Raw genomic sequence first — 9,537 nt, forward strand, 5'->3', positions numbered from 1 at the left:
ATGCAATATTTTTAAGTGCAGTTATGTTCATTTCTGTAGTATAATCTGAATTCAGGGATGTGGTAGAATGGGACTGTTATGGGGCCATTGAACCACAGGAGAGGTGCCAGCAATTTTTGGTAACACATCTGAATGATTCTTTTCTGCATCAGTTCTTAACAGTGTAATTACATGAACATGCATCCTTCCTCAACAGGCTCTTGTTCTAAAGGGTAGTTCTTCTGAGCAGCCCCAGAATACCTTAGGACATGCTTGCTTCTCTTTGATCCAGAGGCCTCTTTTGCTCTGCAGTTTCTGAATCATAGACATATGCAGGTTATTTAATTTTTATTGTATCTATAGTTTTACTTTGGTTAGATATGAAGTTCAAAACATGTCTGCACAAAACCAGGCATCCCTGATAGCTGAAACAACAGCGCAGCAGGAGCTAAGGGCATTGCTGAGCAACCAGTGCTTGTTGTGTCTGCTGTGGCACCTCTGGGGCTGCACAGCTGGACTGTATGGGGTTTATAGTGATAGGCTTTATATGAATGCAGCAGAAAGCCTGAGCATGCCTGCAACAGCTGACAACAGAAACATGCAGCTGACAAAACTTTATTTTGTTAATTTTTCATAGACAAGTATAGCGGTAGGGAGACGTAATAAGAAAATAAAAGGCTGGCATTAAAGGCAGAGCACAAGCAGCAGCCTCCTACGAGATGGTGGGTTGGGTGAAACAGTCCAGAAGTAGCCTGCAAATGGGGCTGGTTTGTGTTTGTCACTCTGCAACAGAAGGAGTGACTATCTGTGCCAAGAGACAGAGACATGCACCTGGGCTGGGGGCTTTGCTGCAATGAGGGGATGCAGGGGGGTGTGCAGGGCAGCAGGGGGATCTGGAGTCATCTGTGCTCATTGAGAATGGTGTCAGCCAGCTTTCCAGGAGAGCTACTTTCAGAAAGCCCTGACCTCTACCTAGAGGGGAACATCTGAACCAGTCATTAATCCAGATTCAAAGATGGCCTTTACACCTGGCATTGAAGTCCAGCTTTGGCAGCACTCCTGGAGTAGGGCTCATTCCCTGCCATTCAGCAACTCGCTGAATCTTTTAAATGTAAAATACATGCCCCAAGTGTCTTGCTGATTTAAGAATCTCTTTTCCAGTGTAGGTGCCTACCAAAAACCATAAGTAAAGTGAATGACACAATGCTGACAGCTGGAGCTACCAAAAATTATAAAACTTGACCAAAACCCACTTCTGTCCTGGGTACAGAAGCTTTGTCTTTGGACATTAACTGCAGTAAGAAACTCAGTGTTACTTTGTGCTGGCGTCCTGAACAGGGTAAAATTTACCAATTTACCATTCTGACAATTCTAGCCAAGGCTATTGAGCTTTTTTTTTCTTTAATTAGGACAAAATGTACCTTTAAAATAGAAGTAGTATTTCTTTGTAAGTTCTCTTTAGAGCCATGGCTCAATATTTGCCTGAGACTTTTGCGTACCTGAAAGTGTCTCATATGTGATGATCTCTGCAAATGAAATGCGTTGTTGATTTAGTTTATTATCCCAGAAGATGATATCATAGTTAAGGTTTGTATGCAGTACATCAGAAGAAAAATACAGAAGGGTTGAATTGAAATAGATTTTAATACTGCAAGGTATACTGCTCAAGTTAATGAAAGTCAGACATACATTTGGCTGCTGTTGCTAACTGAATAATACAAGTAATTACAGAAGCATCTATTCAATTTCTGATGAACATGAGTAATTTCCATTATCTTAAAATGTGTAGGAGTTATGAATTAGAGGTGCAGTGATTGCCCAACACTTTTTCATTATTATATCTTGTTGTCAGTTGCTTATACATTTGCCAAAGTTTAATGCAGCAAGCTGAAATTTCCTATACTGGATAGCAACCTCCAGCTGACTTCATTTGTTTAATTTTATTTTTGTTTTGTAAGTTTTATCAAGGATGCTGCATCTGGTTCCAAGAGCAAGGTTAGGACAAAGTATGTTATTTTGTCTATAGTAATACAAACTCCCTCCAAAATTTCCCTAAGAAGATGTTTTACCTCCATGCATGGAAGGAAAGCACAAAAATTTGGCAAAAGAAGTCAACCAAACACCAGAAATTTTCTTTTCAACACATTTGGGAAATTATTCCCAGCTTTGGACCATGTCTAAGCATTACTGTCTTTGCAGTTTGTACATGCTCAGTAGAGACTTGTTAAATTCTGACATCTAAAAATCCCATCTAGGCCAAACATGTTCCAGCTCAGAGCCATAGAAATCTTTCTGTGCTTGGTCTCCAAATAAAAGAGTTCCCCTTGGCACTTGCGAGACAAGGTCTGCTCTGTGTGCCTGTGCAGCAAGGGGAAAGAGAGGGGAATTTGATTTACTCATGGAAGAATAAAAAGAGGTTCAGTGGTTGTAAGAGGTGGAGACTGAAGAAGAAGAGGGGGGATATAGGGGGTGATATGGGAAGGGAGAAGGACAGGAGTGTGGGTAGAAGGAGACATTGGCACAGAGGGGCAAATGTCAGGACATCAGGCCCATGGTTGGTGATATCCTTGGGGGCAGCAAGGGAGGAAAGCAGGACCATGCAGTGTCTGGGGTGGTGGGAGGAGAAGGGGGAGGGTACTTCCATCATTGAATTACTGCGTTCTCCTCCAGACCTGGAAATCACACTGCCAGACGTAAGGCACCATCTTCCTTTGCTGTCAGCAGAGAGCAAAGGGAAGATGTCTGTCAGCCCCAACGCTCTGCATTGGCTGATCAGTATAAATAATAGGCTTTTTAGTGAGAGATAATGTTGTCAGTAATATCCATGCAGCAGCAAGAGCCATGCTGTACTTTTTTGCAGACATTAAAAGCTATGGAGACAATGACACAGATGACTATAATTAAAGATGGTATCAAAAAGCATTAGTTGCAAGGACAACCTTAATTTTGATTTTTCTTAACTTCAAACACCTTGTTTTGTAGCTTAAATGGTTTTACAGCAAAAATTTTCTTCATATTGTTCTCAATATATAATGCCCAACGTGTTCCACTTAACTAATTTCTGTTGTCTGGCTCTGGAAATCTGTACCCATATGAGTAATGCTTGCACACATGAAAAAAATCACCAGAATTAGCTGACACCACTTATCACCTCCTAATTTACGAGAGTAAACAGATCCTGAAGTACTTGCCCATTTAATTCACTGAACATGCTAAAGTTAGTCCAGATTTGTGTGTAATTAATGAAAGTATTTTAAAACAGTATCTGCTACCTCTTGCCTGCTCCTGCTTTGTTGTTCAGATATAAATATATTTTAAATAAACATATATTCCAACAGCAAGAGAGCATCTGTCTATGTCAAGCCTTATCACAGCTATCTGGGTTTTTTGCATTTCTGTTTCTCTCTCTGTTGGTGTTGCTTTTACCTTCTCAGGATGGAACTGGATCCAGAGCCAAAAGAATGAAATAAAGATGTGTCCAGGTTGTGCATGTTTCAGCATATTTATTCCAACTTCAGGATATACATCCTGTGAGCATCAAAACAAATTAGTCTACAGTACAAGGAGAGTCTATGGTCTGGCTGTTTTCAAGAGAAAATGCAGCTGGACTTTTCGTGCTAGGGGAAAAGCTTCATTTTCCTGCAGCAAGCTTTTATTTTTTGAGTCTAATTGCAAACTCCTCAGGTGTGTAGAAAAAGCTGTTTATTAGAGGTGAAATGAAATAATAACCAGTGTCCCTCAGAGCTTGTAGAACAGTCTCCAGGGAAGTCTGGCACCCAGGTGAGAAGAACCACCACCTACTGCCATGAGATGGAGTGGTGTGGGGCTTCCCCTGGCTGGAGTATCCCTCATTTCAGGGTTCTTAAATCAAAGGGTAGTTAGTACACACATTCTTAATAATGACCAGCTTTCTAAGATAGTAAAATGGCAATTATGCAGGGCTGCAAGCAAAGGACAGATTCTGAATGAGAGAAAATGAGTTCAAAGCATGTGATTAAATAGTGGTAGGCTTAAGGTCTTAATTCTCATCTCCTGCTATGTGAAGCAGGAGTAACTCATTTGTAGTCAGTGAAGCTACAGAGATGTAAAACAGCATTGGGGGAGAATCAGGCCATTGTTCTCTGCAAAACTCACTGATAAGATATTAATTACTAAAGAGAAAATGCCATCAAAGTATTTGAAATGCTTTGCAGAATTCAGGAGACAAACTCATTAAATGCTATGTCATACAGGGAATAAGTTCCAAATTTGTGAATGTGGAGAAGGCAAATGCTGCACTACAGATAAATGAAAGATCATCTTGAAAGACTTCATCAGAAGACCCCTTGCTTTTGGAGCAGGACCAACCCCACACATTACATCCAGAGCCATGAAACAATTCCAGATAAAATAAATCACCCTGAACCTTGGTCCATCTCACATACTGAATGCCAGCCAACTGCAGTTGTTTAAGGTTTGTAGAAGTTCACTGGACTCTGTTTCCTGCCCAGCCTGTCTCCCCTTCCTCCCCTCCACTCATAGCTCTCATCTTAGGTCAAGCAAGTCTTGGAAGCAGAAAAATTAAACACCATGTGCGGTCTTCCTAACTGAACACCCAGTTAAGGCGCAAGAAATCTCTGGGGAAAATCCCACCTCCAGGGATATGATAAAATCTATGGTAACATTTTCATTTGATCCCTCCAAGGGCAAGATTTTATGCTCAGCCTCAGGATAATCCCAGATTGTTTTTCAGACCCTAATTGCTGAGATAGAGTGACCAAGGATTTGAAGATCCTGATGTCTTTTTGAACAAAAGCCCTGAGCAGTTAACCCTCGATTAAATCCACCATGCAAGAGATTAAGCATATTAGTATACAAGAAGGAGCAGCAGAGGAGTTATGAAATGACCATGTCACAGGGCACAGTGCTGTGAGCCTCAGCCACCACATGTGCTGTGTCCTGCTGGCAGACCCTGGATGCTGAGGTTCTCAGTCCAACCACAGGGTTGTCTTGAAGGCACATTTTCCCCCCAGTCTGTTTGCTCCAGGCATTGGCAAAAACCCTGTGGCAAGATGCTGGGAGTGAGACTTCTCAGGGCTGAGTTCCACATCCAGCTGTGTGATGCAGCAGGTGAAACAGGACAAGATGTACTTGTCACATGAGACAGGGGCAAGGTAAAGATGCCATGGTAATATGTCCCGAATATATGACCTGTGTGCAACACTGCCCTGGGATCTGATGGGGTGATTACATTCTTGTCATGAGATATGTGTGGAGGACAGAGCCCTTTGAATGTCCCTTATATCCAGCTCTTTCTTGTCACTATTGTTCAAACCCAGCCACTCAAAGCAGAAGGTTCACACTCTGCCATTGGCGTCATTATGTACTGATCACACTCTGGGACTGGTGGCAGGAGCTCAAAAGAATTATTCACAGTCCCTCGAGCTGCCAAAGAGGCTGTCCACTGCAGGAGTGGTTCTCTGGCTCACAGGAAGATGTGTCTGCCAGGACAGCAATGTCCTCAGCTGAGGGACATGTCTGCCAGGACAGCAGTGTCCTCAGCTGCAGGACTTGCCTTGTCATTGCCATCCAGTCCTGGGCACCTGCAGTTCAAATTTCTGGGTGACAAGAAGCATAACAGGTATATAGCCATTGTCAAAGTGGTCATGAGAACACAGTTTCACTCCTCAAAAGAGAGATAGATAACTTGTGCATCAGCCAGAGGCTGCTCTGATGATGTCTCTCAGTGAATGGTGCCGCTGCCTCACTGACATAATTTCCATCTTGAGTGGCACAGTGGAACTGTCACCTTTCCCTTGCACCCTGGGATGGATGCTCTCCCACTATCAGATAGTTCAGACTAATCCTTGGGTTTCCATGGTTTGGAGCAGTGCAGCTGTCAATCCTGTAGTATAATTCCAGGCAATAGTGAAGATGCTGAAGGAGATCCAGTCTGACCCAGTGGATGTAACACAGAGGCTCACTAGCAGAGTCCCTGGAGGTGCAAAGTCTTAGACACAAGACAGAGACTGACCTTAAGAGCGTCCAGCTGCACAGTTTGAGGAGGGTAGAGGTTTTGGTTGTCCTGTTGCAATGGTAATGGTAGCTGTGAGCACCCTGGTGCCAAACAGTGTTGCTCACTGAGGCAGCATGTGGCCAGGCTGGCTGACTGCAGGTGTTTGAGACTGTGGTGGGAAAGGAAATGAGTGCCACTGGTACAGCACGAGGTCCTTCAATGAAGGTAGCCACTGTCTAGGTGGAGCATGGCTGACTGGCCCCTTTTGTCTGTGATTTCCTGAGGCAGCAAAACCATGTGGGCCTGGATCAGGGTAGAACCCAGAGAAGGTGTGAGCCAGAGACACCCCCTAGTGCTTCTGGGAAGGACCAGAAGTTGACATTTATCAAAGGTCAGGAAAAGGCTTAGATGCAGCCACAATGGGCTTAATTTAACGAGTGGATGAATTGCAAGCACTGCCTGGAGCAGCCAATCATCACACCAACATGCAGTTCCAAGGCTAGCAGGAGAGTGTCCTTATTCAACAACAGGTCACAGATTGAGGAGACATAGGAGAAAGAGTGTCTTTTTTTGGGAGTAATATATTTTCAATCCAAATCTACGTGGAACCTATTTTAATAGTAAATTTATACTAAATTGAGGAAAATTTTAGAGATATCCTTTTTCATTCTCACAAAGGAATCTTTTCAAGACAGGCTAAAAAGTAGATTAATAGTATGGAATAAAAAAGAATTAAACCAGCAAACATCAAAGTCATGGTTGTGCTGCTGCAGTGTCTCATCACTGGGCAATAGGTTGCTGGAGCTGTGTCCGTTCCAGTGTTTTGTTAAAACACTGCATTGGGAACAGTAATTAAACAGATTCTGATGATGGTTTTCAACACATGCCAGCTGGCTCCCAGCCAGTGTTGAAGCAGAAGCATTGTGGAAACTCATGGTCAATGATGACTTTGATCTTTGAAGGGCTTTGTAGTGGTGGAAGGAAATGGGAGGATAGGAGGGAGGGAGAAGGATGCAAGCAGTAGGGAGAAAAAAGACCAATGTGCATTGGAGTGGGAATTATCACCTTGACAAAGGCAGTGGGTGCTTTCTTCTTTCCCCTCTTTCTTTACATGGGGTAGTAGGCACAGTCATAAACTTTATGGTAAAGATTCATGTTTGTGAATGGCAACCCATATGAGCAACAGAAGTCCCTTGAATATTCCCACATGTTTCTTTGGGATTGCTCTGTGAGTGCCTTCCTCTGCACACTGGCTTGCAGTGGCAGGCTCTGCCTGCATGTTGATTTGCAGTGGACACTGCATAGGGTTGGAATCCTTCAGGACAGGATCCAGAACAAAGATGAAGAAGAGCTCTTCTGCAGCCAAGAAAATCACAAACACACATGCTATTCAAATTATCTGCTTAGACATTGCCTGAAATGCTACAACAGCTACAGCTCTTTAGGCACAAGAAAGATCCTTGCTTCCATCCCACAAGGTTCACTTTACAAGGTTTAGATGTTTCATGAATGAAGAACAGGGATAATGGACAGCCACATCTGGGATGAACAGCACATAGGGATGTTCCTATTTCAACCAACCAGTTAGTTAAAATATGGTATGACTTTCCCATGTTAACAGCAATAGGCATGAAGAAGGAGAATAATTTTGTCCTTTCAAAGCCTTAGAGACTTACTTACAAAGGTAGAGGATGTTGCTGATTTTCAGGTGTAATGCCAGCTGTGACTTGGTCAGAAATGAGCCCGTGTTCCCAGCCTGTGCTGGAGGGCTCTGAATACTGGTGAGGTCTCTCTAAAGTAAGCCTCACTTCTGAGATCACAGATGCTTTCACTCTATTTTTCTTAGGAAATTCTTTACAGAAGTAGGATTTGCTAGACAGGAACTTACAGAACTATTTACGGAAGTAGGATTTGCTTGTCCTTCTGTAGAACCCCAGGAAAGCTGAAAAAACTTGCAAATATCTTCACATTGAAGAAAAATAATATCTATTTGCCTTCCAAAATCTTCACTAATATTACATGGTGACACTTATTATTTTTCTTTCTTTCTTTTTTTCTGTAGTGAACAACATTTTAAATTCATGAAATCCTAACTCAGGAAGGACACATTTAGCAGCCGCAGGGTTTTGGTGCAACTCCTAAGAATTTCAAAGAATAAAAGTCCTTAATGAGTCCTCCTGTGCTTTTGCACACACAAAAGATGCTGTCAGTGAGAATAACCTTTATTTTAGTTCAAGGGCTCTAGCAGATAACTGAGTTAAGTAACTAACCTTGCATCAGCTGAGCTCCTAAAGACGTCAGTAATCATTTCACTCCTCACCTGCTTTAATTGCAAGGTGAGACAACTAAGCATGAACTCTGGTGGGAGCATTTTAAGCTAAAGCATTTCCTCCAGAACTGAATGACAGTAGTTCAGTTTTGTATCTGAGTCATAAGAAAACAATAAGCTGAAAAAGATAACCCTATTGTTTACGGGATAGTGTCTGGCCCCACTGCGAGGAGACCTTGAACTGGAAGGAAAGTACAAACAATCTGAGAATCATTCTTGCCTTCTATATCAACCAGGTCCTCTGTGCAGACATATTTAATTGACTTACAAATTACTAATAGCAAAGGAATATATGTAAACCAGTTATAAAACAATTTAAAGGTGCAAGATGTATCTCATCCTCTTAATGAAAAACCTATTAATTAATGTATTTTTTGTGTTAATACAATACATATTGCAAACTTCTTCATGTAGTATATCTTGAACACTGACTGCAAAAACAACCATGGCATTGAATGTCCCAGCAATATGCAGAAGTACAAATGCCATTCCCAGAAAAAGTATTCTGGTAATTTCATCCACCGTGGATTCTTAGGTAAGATATTTTTCTGTGTCCTTCTCCAATGTGCCTCACATAACTTGAGCATCTTTGCTTTCTGAATTTGTTTGTATGCTGAGGCAGGCTTGAAGAGATGTGAAAAAGGAGGGCAGCAGGAATTCAGACGTGCTTCCTCAACAAATGGAGCGTGTACCCACTTGGTCTCCCTGTTGGTTTGCAGGAAAGAGACCTGTAATCATTGCAGAGCCAACTAAAATGCTCAGCCTCTTGGTAATTATGTCAGTGCTATGAAAAAAATCTTTGTTTAAAAAACTGGGAATAAAGAACAACTCTAGCTGCTGCAGTAGTAAGGACTGAAGGAGGTCAGCAGCCACTGCTGGAGAAGCAGCCTCTTCCTGCAGGACTCCCAGCTCCTCTCACTCCCAGGCCAGCAGCCATGGGTGCTGCCATGCCCCTGGCATAGGACAAAATCCCTGAAATTTGCCCACCCTGCAAGGAGCCAGGCCTGCAGCACAAGCAAAGGAGTAATTCTTTTCAGAGGCTGCATGGGTGCCTCTGCCTGTCCCTGGATGCTGCTCCCAGAACTGGGAGGATCTGCAGAGCTGCACTGCAGCTGGAGCATTTGCCACCTGCATTTTTAATTGGATTTTTCCCAGGTGAGTAGACATTTATCCCTCCATGGCTGATTTTCTACAGCAGGATGTGGTTTTGCTAAGTGAAGGTGGTAAAGCAGAG

Source organism: Molothrus aeneus, chromosome 1, assembly GCF_037042795.1.
Source record: "Molothrus aeneus isolate 106 chromosome 1, BPBGC_Maene_1.0, whole genome shotgun sequence".
NCBI classification, from domain to species: domain Eukaryota; kingdom Metazoa; phylum Chordata; class Aves; order Passeriformes; family Icteridae; genus Molothrus; species Molothrus aeneus.